At 40.0% G+C, this 18,859-nt stretch overlaps 1 long non-coding RNA gene across 1 annotated transcript in view; it reads right to left on the bottom strand.

The window, feature by feature from the left end:
- Positions 1–463: 463 nt before the first annotated feature.
- Positions 464–18,859, bottom strand: part of LOC131856241 (uncharacterized) — a 68,504-nt gene continuing 50,108 nt past the window's right edge. Inside the window, exon 3 of the long non-coding RNA XR_009358369.1 lies at positions 464–1,127. This is a non-coding gene — a long non-coding RNA (uncharacterized LOC131856241). The remainder of the gene's footprint in view (positions 1,128–18,859) is intronic.

The raw sequence follows: 18,859 nt of genomic DNA, 5'->3' as shown, positions 1-18,859 counted from the left end.
TGAAAAAAAGGAAAAAGATGAGGGCGAGGAAAGGATCTAATTCTGACACTAAGAATGTAGGAGCAATGATTGATCTTTGACGAAATTCTAACTAAGTCTTGTTTTGACATCCCAGGACCATCTCCACAACGTTAGTGCGATCTTCGGAGGAAAGCTTTATGATGTTCAGATCATCGCTACAGGCATAGACACCATCAGGTTGACGCATATCAGTGAAGAAGCGACAATTGAAGTTAGGCTTAAGCTGAATGATTCCAGTTAACTACACAAGGCAAGTCTGCACTCAACAAACTGCTAGTAGTATGGATATACAAATTTCACCATCAATCAAACACATTTCTTCCACTCATCTAATAACATGAAATCAAATCTAAGAAGTATAGAGACCATGCAAATTGTTGAATCGACCCATAGATTTCACCATTTCTTCAATGAAGTTTTACAAGCCTTTTACAACAACATTTTGGCAACAATCTTTGCCTTCTCTTTCTATTCTACTCTAATTGCTATACTATTTGCTGACTATCCACTATTAGCGAACTATTCACCTTCTAACTACTGACTAACTATCATTAGCCTTTACAAATGAAGAGCCAGGGCTTATATAGTGCCCTCAATACAATTCAATGGCTCAAATCAACTTGAGATCAATGGCCGAGATTTTACAATGAAAACCCTAATTAGGGTTTGTTACAACAAACTTAATTCTGACCAATGAAATAATTGCATTATTTGGACACATGTCTTCTCTGGAATATTCGACCAATGGATAGTCGGGGTAGGTACATCGAAGTTAGTGCCATCTCTTGATGAATCAGGTACATTGAATCTAGACATGCTGAAGTGGACCAACCCGACTGGAGGAGTGATGATTGGGACGCCACCTTGTCTGACACTTGGTTGATGCTCAATTTGATGCTGCTGAGAAGCTAACTTTAGTTAACTCTTCTGAAACTGTCTGCTTCTCCAATGGACCCTTTCTCTGACCTCCTTTGTCTTTGATGTGCAGGATGGATGGTGTACTTTTCCTTGGAATACTGGACTGGAAGATGTCGTCCCTGATGATGCTAGATTGGAGAAGGTCATCCTTGTCTTGGTCTGGTCCTGTGGAGGTCGTTATTTGATACCTACACAAAAGCTTAAAGTTAGGGTTTGAGCATAATATCTTAAGGTATAGGATTCAAGACCTTCAAGGAAATAACTAAATATTAATTTGAAAATGATGATAAATCTAAGAATTATGAATTTTCAAATTAAATTAAAATCAGATTGTACAAGACTTACATTTTCCAAAGGATTACTATGGAAAATCCAACTAAATTTTGAATAAAAATTTCAAGAATCTGATTCTTCATACCTCTTCCTTGAATTTTTAGCTATCAACCTTGAAAAATGAATGAAGGGAGATGAGAATTTGCTGGACAAGGACGTTTGATCTGAATTTCAGGTCCTCCTTTGGATGAATTAAGCTTCAATCAGCCTTCAAAAAGAATTTCGCATTCAACTAGGTTCTCAAAATCTGGAAATTCGCCTTCAAACACCTTCCAAAATCTGGAAATTCGCCTTCAAACACCTTCCAAAATCTGGAAATTATCCTCCAACTCGCTCAATTTCGCACCTCCAAATCTGCTCTTCAAGTTCGCATGAGAGATAATGAAAGAATGATTTGAATTTGTTAAAATACACCTCCCTTATATAGGGCGCTTAGCTTGATTTCCCTCAAGGCCGACTTGGTAAATAGGGAATAAAATAAAATAAAACTCCTCTCAAAGGATGGCCGACTTGTTTGTAAAGGCACAATAATGATTTTTGAGTGCTCAAGCATAATTTTTAATTTTTTAAATTAATTCCAAAGCTCAAAGGTGGATTTTTTCATTTATTTCAAGGCCTAGAAATTAATTAATCAAATTATGAATGCCTTAATTTATGCGAACTTGTTTTAGTCTTCCAAATGTCTTGTAATAGGCAAATTTAGTGAAAGACTATAGGCAAGTTTAGGGAATGTTAAAGCTTGATTAAGGCTTGATGAATCTTCATTTTCCTTAGGCATTAAAATATTCAAAGTGATGGAGGCTTAAATTATTTCAAGGCTTATTTGAACCTCTCATCTAGGCTTGCTTGCTTCATGAATCAAAATCTTCACAACCTAGGTTTGCCATCACAATTTTGCAATTTGCCTTCAACTTAGCCTAAACAAGGTGAATAATAGGTGTTTTCAAGAATTTCGCCCTGGACCCTTTGGAAGGGTCAGGAGCGATTTTTTCTTTTTAGGTCAAAATTCACCTTTGCTTGATCATTGACCTTCTCCAAGGCAATCTCCAGGATCCATTCATCTCAACCACTGACTAGGCTCAACAATATTTTGAAGGAAACACTGCATTTTGGGAATTTCGCTCAACAACCTAGCCAGGGACAGGACCTATCCAGAATTTCGCTCTAGACCCTTTGGAAGGGTCAGGAGCGAAATTCTCTCTTGAGCTCAAAATTCACATTTTTTGAAGGTCCAAATCTCTCCAAGGCATTCTAAATAGCTTCTTTCACTGTAGTCCAGGCCTGGTTTTACTCAAATCTTGAAGGAAAAAGTGTTTTTAGGGTTTTTCGCTCTGGACCCTTTGGAAGGGTCAGGAGCGAATTTCTTTGCTTGTAGCTCATTTTTCATCATTTTAACTTCAATCCACCTCACAAGGCTAGGAAATAGTTCTCTTCTTTCATCCAATCCAAGTTTGATTTGATTTTGCAAGGCAAAATAGGTGATTGAAGGATTTTCGCACTGGACCCTTTGGAAGGGTCAGGAGCGATTTTCTTCCTCTGGCCTAAAATCATCATTTTTGGAGACAACCATCAACTCAAGGGCAATCTCAAGGGCATCTTTTACCTTGGTCTAGGCATAGCTTAGCATAAATTTGAAAGGAATAAGTAGATTTTAGGATTTTCGCTCTGGACCCTTTGGAAGGGTCAGGAGCGAAAATCTTGTTTTAAGGCTATTTTGCCATCCTTTCAACTTCAAATTACCTCCAAGACTTAGAACATCTTGCCTCACTCCTCTCCAGGGTATTAAAACCAAAATCTTGTCTTGATTTGCAAGGAAAAAGGGTGATCTTAAGAATTTCGCTCTGGACCCTTTAGAAGGGTCAGGAGTGAAATTCACTTTCCTCGCTAGAATCCTTCATTTTCATAACTTCCAAACATTCTCAAAGGCTAAATCATGCTCATTGTTCTTCTCATCATGTCTTGGTCATCAAGATTTGGCTAAATAAGGAAAGAAATGCCTCTTAGAGAGATTTTCGCTCTGGACCCTTTGGAAGGGTCAGGAGCGAAAATCTTAACTTGGGCTAGATTCTTCATTTCTCCTTTTCAAAACGACCTCAAGAGGCAAAGACAAGTTATTTCTCTTCCATCCACGTCATAACAAATCAAAACTTGATCTTCTTCATTGCAAAAAATAAAAGCTTTTAGGAATTTCGCTCTGGACCCTTTGGAAGGGTCAGGAGCGAAATTCTCCTTTAGGCCAAAATCTTGTTCTTCAAAATCAATCAAACTCCCTCTCAAGGCAAAAACATACCCATTCATCTCCCATCAAGCCAACGCCTAGCCAAAATAAGGAGGAAAACAAGAGTTATAAAGATTTTCGCTCTGGACCCTTTGGAAGGGTCAGGAGCGAAATTCCTAATCTTGGCCAAGATCCTGACTTCATTTTCACATTTCTTCATTCAAACAAGCATTTTTTCCTTCATTCAAGCCTGGGAATGCGTTAGTTCTAGGTTTTGGTCAAAGTAGAATGTCTTATGGAGAATTTCGCTCTGGACCCTTTCGAAGGGTCAGGAGCAAAATTCGCTTTGGACCCTTTGGAAGGGTCAGGAGCGAAATTTGACATTTTGGACTCTTCGTCAAGATCATTTTATGGAATATCTTTCTTCGTTCTTATACTTTAAGTTATATTCCATATATACTTTCAGGATGTTTGAGAGTGGTTTCGGACCTCCAGGAGTTATATTGCAAAATCTAGTTTTTGGAGGATTCTTCAGTTTTCCAGACTTAGTCAAACTTCAGGATCAGGACATTCCAAACTTAGCCAAATTTCAGGGCATTTGAAGATCAAGATGACATTCTAGACTTCATCACTCACCAACTCGACCTAGCTCGAACCTTCAAGAATGACACTCACTCACCAAGCAAGACACAATTAGCAACAAGAGCAAAACCAGGACCTAAGGAAGACTCTCAAAGAAACCCTAATTTTGGGGCCCCAAAGACTCACCTCGCTCAAGCAAAGCCTACCATCCTATTGATCCCCTGGCGACACTCAAAATGCAAAGGCTAATAGACAAACCCTAAACACCTAGAAAACAAACCCTAGAAAGCAAAAAGAAGGGGTCCCCATTTGCAATGGGGCGATGTGTGAATATGTCACAATAGGTAGTTGATCACAACATTGGACTCCCTATAAATATGAGAAATAATAAAATTATCAAAAGAATTGATGATTTCCCTAGCTTTATTTATCCACACTTCCACATTCCAAGATGGTCTAGAGATACCTTTGAGATCATGTATAATGTTTCTAGAATCACCCTCAATCTAGACATGTTTGAAGTTATATCACCTAGCAAGATTAAGACTTTGGAAGGCCCCAATGGCTTCAGTAAGGTGGTTAGTATGGGTTCCCAAGGGGAGCGCCACCGCTGAAATTAACATACCATTATGATCTCTCAACACTCCCCCACAACCAGCTGGCCCAGGGTTCCCTTTGGCCGCCCTATCAAAGATAATTTTGACCCAGCCCTGGGGGTCTTCTTCAAGCTTGGATGACCCTTCTCTTAAAGTTAGTGTTCAGAGGCAAAGAAATATCAATTTGCACCTCCCATGCCTTCATTTACAAGCACAAAAAAATGCCCAAGAGGAATCTCAACTCTCACCATGCCATGGAGACATGAAGAGATCAAAGCAGTGCGAAGGAGAAATCATACAATCACCCCAAGGCAAGCAAGCGAGGATGCAGGAATGACTCAGTTACATCAATGCTTCCCATCACCACTACTTTGAGCGAACTTGAAATGTCGAGTATCGAGAGATATCTCTCAACATCCCTTCATGATGATGAACAAGTCCATAAAATGCAAGATGAGATGGCATCCTAATCATCATCCCAGTCACTACTCCACCAATCAAAGGAGCTCCACATCAGCATGTCCAGATTCACTGCACCAAGCTCATCTGAAGGCACAAACTTCAAGGCACCTACCCTTATTATCTATTGGTCAAATATTCCAGAGATAACATGTGTCAAAATGTTGTAATTATTTCATTGGCCAGAATAAAGTATTGTAACAAACCCTAATTAGGGTTTCATTGTAAAATCTTGGCCATTGATAGAGACTCAATCCTAGCCATTTATTGTAATGAACTCTATATAAAGCTCAAGCTCTTCATTTGTAAAGGTTAATAATAGAAGGAATAGAATAGAATAGAACAATAGAATAGCGTATGGTCCAAGGATAGATAGATTAAGAATATAGAATAGAAGTTAGATTAGGAGAAGGAAGAATTGTTGTTAAGACTTGTAAATGAGATACTCTTTCATTGAAGTTATGGTGAAATGTGTTATTTCAACAAGTCTCATGGTTTCTACTTCTCATTTGCTTTCATGTTGGTTAGATTGAATGGAGGAATTTGTTGAATGCATTTGTGTGGATTCCGTTTAGTCCATACCAGTAGCCTCTTGTTGATTGTAAGTGCGCCTTGCACAGTCAACTAGAATTATATGAGTTTAACTTCGAATTGTTATACATCCATTGTTTATGCATTAACTTGAATGGTGATCAATGTTTGATGATAATGATCTGAATATCTTTGAATTATCCCTTAGAAGATTGCACTGAGCTTGTGTCAAATTGTTCAATTTGATGGTGAGACCTTTCCCAGTAGGATTCCATTGAATCATTCACCCATTTTGTTGCATTCTTAGGAGTAAGCTTAGACTTCCTCAACCCTTTCCCTTTTACCCTTTTATTAAACTCAAGCTAGTTTAGGATAAAAAGCATCACAAGATTGCAACATCGGATGATTAAGTTCCAGCAATTCAAGCATTCAACAATCTTGATCTTTTCCAACCCCAAAGACTGTGGGTACCCAAAGACTCACCTCGCTCAAGCAAAGCCTACCATCCTATTGATCCCAGTATAACCACATCAAACCATTGAGCTTATCACACGTCGTGACCCGACATACAAGAACCTTGGAGTTGTTTCAAGTGATCCTTAAGCTAATCTTCAGCATTTGAGAAACTTTGTTCAAGAGAGGATAAGATACTTTTAAGTATTTTATTCTGTGTTCGCATGTGCTTAAAAAACACATCAACAATTACCTTTGGAGATTGCATCAGTTTTGTGTGGTGGTTGCATCATGGCGAAGCAAAGCTTGATTCAAGGAGTTTGTCTATCTGAGCATCATTCATTATCATCATTGTTCATAGGTCTGAATCAGATTAGATTCTCTATCCCTTTCCCTTCGATCTTTGTTTGATATAAGTAAAGTTTGTTTCCACGTTCCAAGGAAATGTAAGTCCCTTTCTGATTACCACTAGTATCACATCAATTCACTAGGTCTATCCAGCATTAAAGTTGATTGTTTACATTGTAAACCTTGGGATTGCCTTGTTTAATCACGAAATTTAACACTCAAGGCTTCCTTGTTCAAGAGAGGATAGAATACTAAGTATTTTATTCTGTGTTCGAGGTGTCATAGAAAACACATCAACAGTACCTTTCATACCACCTTTGTATCTTGTCATTCTACTTCTTTCTTTTCTTCTTCTTTCATACAATTTGATTCCTTCGAGTGATCAATCTCTTGTGCTTTCTCCTTTTGATGTGTTGCCTCATCCACTTTTACACTGGTACTTTCTACAATCTTGATCTTTTCCAACCTTTTGTTGTAACATCTATAGGCCTTGCTTCTTGAGGAATATCCATGGAAGATTCATTCATCAAGTTTGGAATCAAATTTTCTCAAATCTTCATCATCTCTTCTTTTGTAGAACTTACTTCCAAATAGTTTGAAGTACTTAACTATTAAAGGTATGCCCTTCCTGTAATGTCCCCATTTTAGCAAACATGGATTTTGGATGATTAGCCTATCATTCTGACCCTCATAGGCTAATGAGTATGGATAGAGGGTCTCTTGAGGCTTGTATCGTCTCCAAAGTTCAGTGGTTTCCAGTTTTGGCTTTCATTTGGTGTTTCCAGGGGCTCTGTTTGCTATACTTACTATATATAGTAAGTCAGAGGTTGATTGAGAGGGACCCTTACTATTTTTAGTAAGGCAACCGGATGAACAGTGAACGCAATGGTTGACCCCCTAGTATAGATGGAATTGGAAAATAATGAATATTTGAGAAGTTATTAATGTTTAATTTGCCTAGACGATAATTATTTATTACAAGGTGATAATATAGGTTATAACTTAATGTTATAACTTGAGGCTCAATTCATCATGAAAAGGGGGCCATTTGATGAATTAATTATAAATGCCAAATTTAATAAAATATTAAATGTTTTCTTTAACTCTTAATGAATAATGTTTTAAATGTTATTAAAATATCTTTTATGGGAAATCGTGCCATAAGGAGTGTTGGTGTCTGTTTTATCATCTAGCAAACATTAGGATAGGATACCCGAAGGTATTCTATCCTCTCCTAAAAAATCACTACTGATTCCAAGGTCTATATGTGCGAACAAGCGACTTTAGTGGAATAGCTTCTTGGGTAGTGTATGCTGAAATTTTCAAGGGGGACTTACGTTTGACAAGTATTTTTTTGAACTGCTGGACTTAGATGGATTTAGCAATTTAGGCTCTTCCTTTTTTTGGGATTTTCTGGGATTTAGACTTTCAAAAGAAAGGGAAAAAGAGATAGGGTTTAGGAAGGCTAATCTAATCCTACAAACTCTGGAGACGGTGTCAATTGGGTGCTCTCAGGAAACCAAACCTTGCTTCGCCACACTAGGGACAACTACACAAGGCCGGTGCAATCTTCAATGGGTTGTGCTTATGATCGAGATGTTGGGATGCACAGAGGATAGGCTCAGACTAACTTTGCACGGTAGAATGGAAATCATCCATTTACCAAAAGTATGAGCGGAGACGCACCATCAATTGATACTTATCAAATCCTTCATTCAAATTAACAACAATGAAAGCAAATCTACATTAATTTTAACTAAGTGTTGAGGCAATTGAAACCATGCAAATCATTCAAATAATAAAGATTACAAAGCAGCGCACATGCAATATATTATCTAGAAATGACCTTAAGCAACAATACATCAAAAACCTCACCCTCTCCAAATGAGAGGAGGTAGCCTTATATAGTTTTCAAGAATAAATGAACGGCCAAGATCAAACAGTGATCAAAGGCCCAGATTGAAAGCTATAAACCCTAATTAGGGTTTCCCAAAACTAGCTACCTGTTGTGACCATTTCACACATCGCCCCATTTAAATAGGGACCCCCTCTTTTTGCTCGTTTTTGCTCGCCTTTCGCTTTGCTTTTTAGGGTTTTGGTTTAGTTTGTCAGTTGTCTGGATTTAGGGTCAAGCCTTAGGGTTTCTGTTACTGCATTTTGGGGCCAGAGTCCAGTCAATCTTGTGAGTTTTTCGAGCTTCCTTTTGTAGGGTGCCATTTTGAATAAAGTGAATTCGCCAGAGGCTAAGTGAGTTGATCTATTTTCAATTGGAATTTTGAATGAAGAGTCTAAATTTGTCTAAGTGTGAATGATGAAATTGCGAATTTTGTCCAATTGAGTGATTTTGACCAAATTTTGAAAATTTTGATATTTGATCCCAGGCATTGGAAAGGTCTTGTTTTTGCCTTGTGAAGTGATTGTAATCCCGAAATCATGATATTTTGGCCTGTAGGAGCAAAATCGCTCCTGTCCCTCAGTGAAGGAACGGAGCTCGTTTTCAAAAATCTTACTGTCCCTGCAGGATCAAGATGATGTTTCGAGTGGAAGTGGTAAAGGGAGGCATGATCTTTCCGTTGAATATAATTTGAAGAATTTCATGAGCACGGAAATGCCCCAGGAGTGCAAAATCGCTCCTGTCCCTCAGTGGAGGACCGGAGCTTAAAATCAAACATTGCCTTGTCCTTGCAGGATTTAAACAACTTGACAATTTGAAAAGATCAAAGGAGATATCTTTTATCAATTGAATATAACTTGAAGTGCCTTCGTGAAGGAAAACGGACCAAAAATGCAAAGTTCGCTCCTGTCCCTCAGTCAGGGACCAGGGCGATATTCAGTGTAGCTCCCGTCCCTCTCCCAGGGACCAGAGCGAAATTCTTCATAGGGCAAAATTCAGGCAAAAGCAAGCAAGTTTTGAGTTTGAAGGCAAGAATGGAGGGTGAAATGAACCCGTTGAATGCAAATTGAAGATTACAAGACATCAATAGGACACTCAAATTGACCTAGGCGCTCCTGTCCCTCAGTCAGGGACCAAAGCGATTTTGCCTTAGGTCAATTTCTCGCCAAGTTTGGATGAATTCCAAGCCATGGATGAATGAAGGGATGCACAACAAGATCGTTGAAGATAAATTTTGGGGTTGGCAAAGTGTAATTGAGCTTGCACATGAAAATTCGCTCCTGTCCCTCAGCCAGGGACCAGGGCGAAATGATGATTATCTTGCCTTCCACTCAAGTTCAAACCACTCCAAGTCAAGGTGAAAGGTGGCAAGGACGTTTTGAAGCGTCTTGACGAAGAACGAAGTATCAAAGGTCGCTAAAATTGAAAGAATTGCACCAAATGCCCAAATTCGCTCCTGTCCCTCAGTCAGGGACCAGAGCGAAATTTCTATGAGGGCCTAGGTTTTGAGGGTTTATCAAGTTTTAAGTGTCCAGGAGGGATCAAAGGACCTCATTCTACATGGTGAAAGTGATTGCAAGTTGATACAAACAAGGTTGAGCCCAGGATGCTCAAATTCGCTCTTGTCCCTCAGTCAGGGACCAGGGCGATATTTACCATATTGGCCAAATCCTTCAAAAAACACGCCAATTCAAGGACGTACAAGGTTACACAGGGGCCAAGGTGTCTTAAGAAGATGATATGCAAAGAAATCGAACATCAAAAGGAGATCAATTGGGCCAAGGAGACAACATCGCTCCTGTCCCTCACCAAGGGACCAGGGCGATAATCCTCCAAGCATCAAAGTGCCTTGTTAACGACAAGTAGAACAAGCATGGAACGAAAGGATAACGTTGTTTCTTCCTCATGATGAAATTTGGTGATCATAGAAGCTAAGATCAAGGAGAAAACACCAAGATCGCTCCTGTCCCTCACCAAGGGACCAGGGCGATGATGGCCACAAGAGGCATTCATTTACGAAACCAAGTGAATCAAGTTCGAAATTCCTTGCAAATATGCCAGTTTCAACGTGAAGATGATGGTTTTGAACGTCAAAAGCACAAGAATCAAGGTCAAAAGGATAATTCGCTCCTGTCCCTCTCCCAGGGACCAAAGCGATGGGGTTTGTATCTTTCCCTCCTCCAATTTTTGGCGCTAAAACAATTTTTTAAATTTTATTAAATGCTAGAAAAAATCGATAAATCAATTGATAGCATTTAAAAATTGCGCATAAGCATTAATTAATTAATTTTTGCCTATTTAAAAATTGAATTAATTAAAGAACGATGGCATTTAATTAATTAATTATTATTTTAAATAATAAAATGGGGCGCTTGGTGTTTATTTGTTTATTTTACAAAAGTCGGCCTTTAAATTTATTTAAAAAATTGTTTTAATTTCTTTATTTTGGCAAAGTCGGCCTAGAGGTAATTGAGAGGTGAGCGCTTATAAAAGGAGGGTGAAAATTTTCATTTTCACATTATCATTTTATCATCTTCCATATGCGATTTTGGAGAAGTGCGATTGGTATTTAAGTGGAGCGAATTTCCATTCCAAGGAAGGCGCAAACATCATCAAGGGAGTGCGAACTTGAAGTTTCAAGTGAGGCGAACTTGCCAAAGATATTAAAGATCACGTCAAGGGCATCCCAAAGGTGGCGAAGTTGATAGCTTGAGAGAGATCACGTTGAAGTCACCAAATTTCGATTGTTGCCTAGGCGAATTTTCTTGTTTTGCATTTTAGAGTTAAGCTCTCAAGTGAGGTATGGCGATGTGATCCCTTATTTTAAATTTTGAATTTTGATCGTCATAGCTTCAAATTTTGAATTTTGAAAATTTTGAATTCCAGTAGCTCAATCGTTTTTAGGAAATGATAACTCAAGGACTCATCATGAAGTTTCCTAAAATTAATCTAATCTATGTTGTGCATTGCAATATCTAGTTACTTATTATGAAATATTGTGTAGGTATGGCGACCCTGAAGGCGGGAGCATCCACCAGTCGTCCTGCTCTCATGAAGGAAGATCAAAAGACCGAAGAGGTGGAGACCAAGATCGTGTCTAAATGGAGCAACATTGGAGATACCAACTTGGGCAACTTCAGCACAAAGAAGTTTCGAGAGGTCCCTTACATTGGCAAGCCATCACCTGTCGCCCGGAGGATAATTGAAAGTGGCATCATTAAGGCGGTCGGCTTCCCTCCAGCAATACAGTGCCATGAGTTGATGATCGAGTGTGCTCATCATTATGATCCCCAGTCCAGAACGATCGTGTCCAAGGAAGGAAACACGTTGGCGTATCTTTCAGAGGAAGCTATAAGTGAGGCTTTCCATCTTCCAAAGCACAGAGATATGATTTACAAGAGCATAGAAGGAGCCAGGTCCATGTACGAAGATGATCCAGATGCTTGCCTAAGCATCATCAACAAGAACTGGTTACTCAAGAGTCGTCCTCGCCTGAGCAAGATACCGAACACACCACACAGGATTGATTTTCAGGAGGAGTACAGAGATTTGATTACAATGCTCAACTGTGTCACAGGTGCACCTCAAGCTTTTTATTTTGAAAAATGGATGTTCTACTTCATCCAGGTGATAGTTCAGGGAAAAGGAACAATTCATTGGGCTAGAATGATTAGCCATTGCTTGGACGTACAGTTGAGGAGACTCAAGGCTACCAAGTCCTTCCACATGAGTTCATACATCATCTATGCCTTGATCAGAAGCTTTGAGTACGCAGGACTACCTCACAGAGGAGTGATTGGAAGAGGACCCGGCGAGGTCAGGGTTTGTGATTCCTATGTTCACTTGCATCATCCGCCAGGAAGCAACTACAAGTTAGTTAATGATACCTTCACTATGAACATCACAAGGACGTTGCAAGGCGGCATTCACAATAGATTATCTCAGGATGCGCAGGAACTAGTAAAGAGGTACGGTGCTTGGTTTATCCAATTTCCGAAGTTTACTTATATCAGAGTTCATGGATGTCCTTCACCTCCATACATGTTGCCGAGATATCCGACAGACAGAATAGTGTTACTTGAGGTAATAAGACAGTTGGCAGCTTATGCGAAGGCATTCAGACACAGACATGGAAATGGAGTTCCGGTACCTATCATATTGGGCAATTCAGTTGAGGTATGTCCTAATGCTTTAGCCATGGATGACGCAGAGAAGGAGTTAGCTTTGTATTCTTTTTCATTCTTCGCTTTGAGGGAAAGCTTTGATCCACATGGATATATAGAGGAGACAATCGGTAGGAAGTTTAAGCATGAATTTCAGATAGAAGATTTTATGATGAATCTCTTGGATGATCTTGAAGTAAAAAGAAAGATGCATTCTAGATTGCCTTTGGATTTCATCAGGAAATGCAAGATTTACAGAGTGGCCGACCAAGCACAGGACAGTGGCAGACATCTCCAATCATCCTATGATCGAGAAAGCAAATCAATAAGGTTAGATTGGAATGAGCCCGAGGTCGTGGATCTAGATGCTTTGATGGCTCCAGTCTTGTCTTGTACTCGCAGATGGGTTGATGTGCAGCATCAGAAGTTGAGAGAGCAAGGCATAGCTATGACTTTCACTTTGGAAGAGAAACCAGCCGAAGGTGGAGCTAGCGTAAGCGAAGGTAATCCTAATCCCAGAAATGCAAATGAAGGCAACCTTTGAAGTGCAAGTGAAGGCGATCTCCATCCAAGAGGCTCGAAGAGGAAAGAGAGACCGGGAAAGAAAGAATCTTCCAAAAAGAAACAAGAGGCCAGCCGAGATCGTTCATCCGCTACATCTTCTCGACAAGAGAAAAGGACACTTGAAGTGGAAGAGTCTATGGAGTCGATGGTTCAGAATGATAAAGAAGGACAGGTACCTCAAGGGTCACCAAGTGGATCTCTCCAAGATTATGAGTTACATGAAGACAAGAATAATGACGAAGTAACATCTCCTCACAGAGAAGAAGAAATATTGCATAAGGAAATACAGGTCAAAGAGACAAGATCAGCCATCCCAGATTGGTTGAAGGAAAGATTAACGAAGGTGATTGTGATCGAGGACGAAGACAATGTGATTGATTTAGAGAGCCTTGTTGGACATTCCCAGGAAGTGACAGAGAAGAGAAAGGCTACCAAGATGTCCAAGATGGTTAGAGATGAGACTGGATCCAGAAAATTACAGATAGCTACACCGGCAGTGGACAAGTATGAAGGTGAGATCTTAGCAGAGGAATATGATATAGAGACATTTGAGCTAGGTCCATCCACAGCCGAGCAGACATTAGATGATGCCACAGATTCCTTTGAGGCATTGAAGGACAAGCTTAGAGAAGAAATGGAGAAGAATAGGAAGCCTGAGAGAGAGGTCGGTGCATGGAGAACATATTTCAGCCATCTCAATCAGCCTTCAGGACGTCAGGATCCAGCAAGATCACCCATACAGGCACTTCCCCTTCAATCAATTGGTGAGGCAGAGAGATTCAGGAGTATGGTCCAGCGTATGAGTACTTGGATGGACAAATCTCACACAGTTGCCGTAGAATTTACAACAAGGATGATGAAGACTATTCATAGAGCTATTCAGGTTCTTGAGATCATCCATAACTTGATGATAACAGTGGCCGCTTTTGCTCATACCAAGGATGTTATCATTCCTATCTTGAAAGTAATTAGACAAACATCGAGGAAGGTCTTAGCGCAGGAAAAGATTATGGATGGAGGACCTCACAGTTTACTTCAGTGGTCAACCTTACTCCAGATGAAGGAAGTTCTCTTCGAGGACATCAGTACTAGATGCAGTCATGTTGAGGAGGTGATCAACCCGATCCAGGACAGAGTATTTGAGGTACTTCGTACCATTCTTTGCAGGAGGATCGAAGTTGAGACAGATGTGGATTTGCAGGAATTGGAAGATAGAATCAAGGTCATCTTTTGCAAGGACGCCAATATCACAGATGAGCAACAGGACCAGATGTTTGCTACCATGCTCCTGATCGAAAAGGCTAAGGAACTTGAACTTACATGGGACGCAGCTCTTCTAGATGCATTTGATCAGGTCATCCACTTGGAAGAAAGAATGAAGAATCTTCCCGAGATTCCAATTGCTGAGATCGAGGGAATCGTATCAAGATTCATTGCATATGCTAAAAAGGAGCATTGGAAAGGGAATAAGATTCTAGATGAGAGGTTGTTATAGATAACATGGCACCTTAATTGTCATTGGTCTATGTCTCCTAGATTTTTGTGCCAAATTTAATATTTGGCTATGCATTTAATATTGTTCAGTAAAAAGGAGGCTATTTGTAACAAACCCTAATTAGGGTTTAGGTGTCATGATCTTGACCGTTGATCTGCTTTTGATCTGGACCATTCATTGTAATTGAGGATGCTATTTATACCCTCATTTCATTTCATTTTCATAATGAGATGTGAGAAGAAGATTAGATTATTGATGTATTAGAGAGATTAGAGTTTAGAAGCAATTTACTTTTGTAGCAAGATTGAGTTTTGAGGAAGGAATTCAAACAATTGTTGTACATGATGACTTTGGAATCAATGAAATATTGAAGTTATGGTGTTTTGTTGCAATTCTCTTGGTTATCTTCATGGTTGTTCATTTTTCTTGAAACATTCTCAATCAAAGTAGTGTGTTAATTCAAAGGACAAAGTGTTGGACTTGATCTTTGGTAGGATTCGCTTTCCAAACCACTAGCTTCTTGCTGATTGTAGGAACGCCTTGCGTGGTCGACTGGAGATATTGGAATCACTCAAACCTTCAATCATTGTTGTATCTTGGATATGTACCTTCGTGGTAGTGTCTTTGATCTTTGATGTGTTGAAAATCATTTGTTACCTTAGAAGATCGCATCAATTTCAATTGAGTTGTTAATTTATGGCAAAATTGAAATTGGTAGAATCTTGCCAAGTCTTGTCCACATGAAGTCATTCTTAGGGTTAGATTAAATTAGACCTCTTGCAAACCCTATCCCTTTTGTTATTTTTGAAAAGCTTGTTTAGTTTAGCAAAATCTTCGGCAACGTAAGGCCCCTTGAGGACACAGCAAATCACAACGACCATTGGTGCTTATCCACACATAGAGACCCTACTTACAAGAACATTGGAGTCATCCTAACTGATCCTTCTTGCGAAATCTTCAGCAGTTAGCAACTTTATTCAAGAGAGGATAAGATGCCTTTGGGTATTTTATTCTGTGTATGATTGTGTACAAAATACACGTCAACACTACCCTCGACCAATTACATTTGGGACACTTGTCCTTCTTGCTAAATATGAACCATCAATGAAAATAGAAGGTTGTTGCATTGTGAAGTGTGCCCTTCTAGAAGCTTCTGGATAAATCAGGTTCATCGAACCTAGACATGCTGACTTGGAGCGATCTGATTGGTTGGAAAATGACGAGGCGCCACCTCAACGTGTTGGATGTCTTTCTTGAATTCTCCAATTTGTGTCAAGAAATCGTCTAAGTATGGAAATTTGATTCCTTCTTGTCGCCATTTGATTCTGCTTGGGAGCTTGTCTTTTTTTATTCCTTTAGGAGATGAAATCCTTCAAGAAGTTGGAAGTTTATCTAACTTTTCCATATTTTCACCAAGTCTGAGAACTTTTCTTTCTTGATGCCTTGAGATTCTTTCAAGTGCCTCGAATTTGGAGAAGAAATCCCCTCGTGAAGTTTTTCTCATACTTAGCCAAATTTTGGCCCTCTCTATACTCGGACGAACCTTGCTCGTGGTCCCGTCTTCAATTCTGAATTTGGCTCGAAACTCCACTTGTGTTTTTTTGTGATGATCCTGCCTTCAGTTGCCAATTTATGTTGCGTGGGAGGAGGGTTAAAAAGCTCTGGGTAACCCCTTGCAAATATGAAATGATGGGATGAAGTTGTTCAGGCATTCGCTGTGATCATGTCCTTCTTCTTGATACCCTGACATGCCTTCATCATGATTGAGGAAATTGGAATTTTCTTTATGAAACATTTCCCATACTTAGCCAAAATTTGGCTATCTTCATGCCCGGATGAACCTTGCCTGTGAACTTGTCCTCAATCTTTCGTTTGGCTTGAAACTCCAACTGCGATCTCTATGATGATCCCGCTTCTATTTCCTCCTGCGACCTGTAAAACCAAAGGAAAATAAGTTAGAAATCTATCTTGGATTAAAGAAAATCGAGGCTGTGAACGGCTAAGTGTTTGGAAAATTTCACTTCATTTTCATACTTAGCCATGAGAATGGGATTTTCACATGTAAATTCTCCAACCTTCAAGATAACTGTGATCACAATCCAACACCAAGTGTTATAACTCCGAAAATTTCTTATACTTAGCCAAAAAAAATGATTTTCCTCCCTTAGAAATTCGAACAAATTCACTAAAAATCATTTCTCAAACTCTGGAAAAACTCAGAAAATACATAAATCTGCATCATGAATTAAATTTCACCTTCAAAAATACTCAAAAATTCAGGAGAGATTCAATAATTCGTCCTTATACTGGTTGTCTTTCTCCAAAAATCTGTGAAACTTTTGTCAAAAAAGTTTATCCAACTTCCAGCAATATCCAAAACTTTCTCCAGATGAACTCCAAACTGAAAGTATTTTACTATGCTCTCCTTAATATTTTCGAACTTCTTGGTGTAAAAATGAAGTTTACAACAAAGTATTTGTAAATAAAGTTAAATCCTCAATCAGAAACCCTTAAAATCTTCCAAATCATGTTTCCAATTTTAACTTCATTCTTTTGGAAAGTGTTGTCATGTTTCCAAATTCGAAGAAAATATCTTCCAAAAGTTTCCAATTTGGCTATAAGTTCGAAATATTTATTAATCTTCCAATATTCTCTTTTAAAAAAACTTTCCATTTTGGATTTATTTCGAAGATTTTTAAGGATTTTCATGACATCACTTTGTATTTTCGTTGATTCTGTTTGACTTTTATGTGTAGGTGATCTTTTTTCGAAGTTTATCTTCATCTTCTCCAAGTTTTGGCGGACTTTGCTTACCTCTCCAAGGTATGGAGGAGTTTAGAGGGTCTTCCCCTATCATACTTAGCATCTACTTCCTTGGGCGGAGTTTTGAAGGGTCCCTTCAACATGGAGGGCGGACTTTGAGCAAAGCTCAATCAAGAAGAATTTTTAGCTAAGGCATAGGGCGAACTTTGGAGCACACCCCCTAGGCGGACTTCTAAGACATCTCCAACATGGGTGGACTTCTAGACCTTTGCATCATTTTGCTAGGGTAGGGCGGAGTTTTGATGGGTCTCCAACATAGGGCGGACTTTGGACTTCACCCCTTGGGCACCCCACACACATGGCGGACTTTAGAGTGTTGGCCATCATGGCCTCTTCCAAAACATGGCAGACTTTGAAGGGTTGGCCACCAACATGGAAGGATAGGGCGGAGTTTCAAGGCCATTCACTCAGCAGCACCTTGGGCAGAGTTTTGGATGACCAGCACCATGGGCGGAGTTTTGGTGAGTCCCCTTAGGCATGGCGGACTTTGGTGGCACCTCCTACATGGCTCTCTAACCTTTGGCAGACTTTAGACTTGGCTCCATCAAGGCAAAATTTTGGCTAAGGCATGGGGCGGACTTTAGACATTGCTCCTTCATGCCCTCCATCAAGGTGTAAATTTGACTAAGGCATGGGGCGGACTTTGAAGTTAGCTCCCACATGACCTCTCTTCTTGGGCGGACTTTGGACAAGGCTTCTCCATCACTTGCCATGCTTGGGCGGACTTTAAAGAGTGCTCCCACCTTGGGCGGACTTTGAGGCGCTCTCCACATGCTTGGGCGGACTTTGGAGCATCTCCAGTATGGCTTAGGGCGGAGTTTAGACATCTATCCCACATGACTTCTCCAGCCTATTGCGGACTTAGACTTCTCTCCCACCTTGGGCGAACTTTGGCAACCTCTCCTCAGGACCCTCCTAGCCTATGGCGAACTTTAGGATAGGCTCCTCCATCACTTGGCATGCTTGGGCGGACTTTGTTGTTAGCTCCCACATGACCTCCAAATGCATGGCAGACTTTGGCTAAGGCACCTTCATGGCCTCCATTAAGGTGAAAATTTGGCTAAGGCATTGGGGCGGACTTTGAAGGTCCCTCTTCATGACTCTCCTAAGGCATGGCGGACTTTGGCCTTAGCTCCCACATGAACTCTCTAGCCCTTGGGGGACTTTAGGCATCCCTCCTCTTGCTTGGGCGGACTTTGGTGGTGCTGGCCATCATGGCCTCTTCAAAACATGGCAGACTTCAGGGTGAGCACCCACACAGCCTTCTAAGGCATGGCGGACTTCAGGCAAGGCTCCTTCATGGCCTCTCTTGCATCGTGGTGGGGTTTGAACTTGCAAAAATACTTCAAAACCCTTGTTAGCCAGACTTAGAATAATTTTCAGAGAACCTTCAAAATTTCACAGTTTAATCTAATTTAACCGGTTTAACTTGAAATTTGAAATCCATGCTTAGGTGGATCA

Source organism: Cryptomeria japonica, chromosome 7, assembly GCF_030272615.1.
Source record: "Cryptomeria japonica chromosome 7, Sugi_1.0, whole genome shotgun sequence".
Taxonomy (NCBI): Eukaryota; Viridiplantae; Streptophyta; class Pinopsida; order Cupressales; family Cupressaceae; genus Cryptomeria; species Cryptomeria japonica.
The sequence above is the reverse complement of the archived record's forward strand: the minus strand, read 5'-3'. Positions and strand labels throughout refer to the sequence as shown.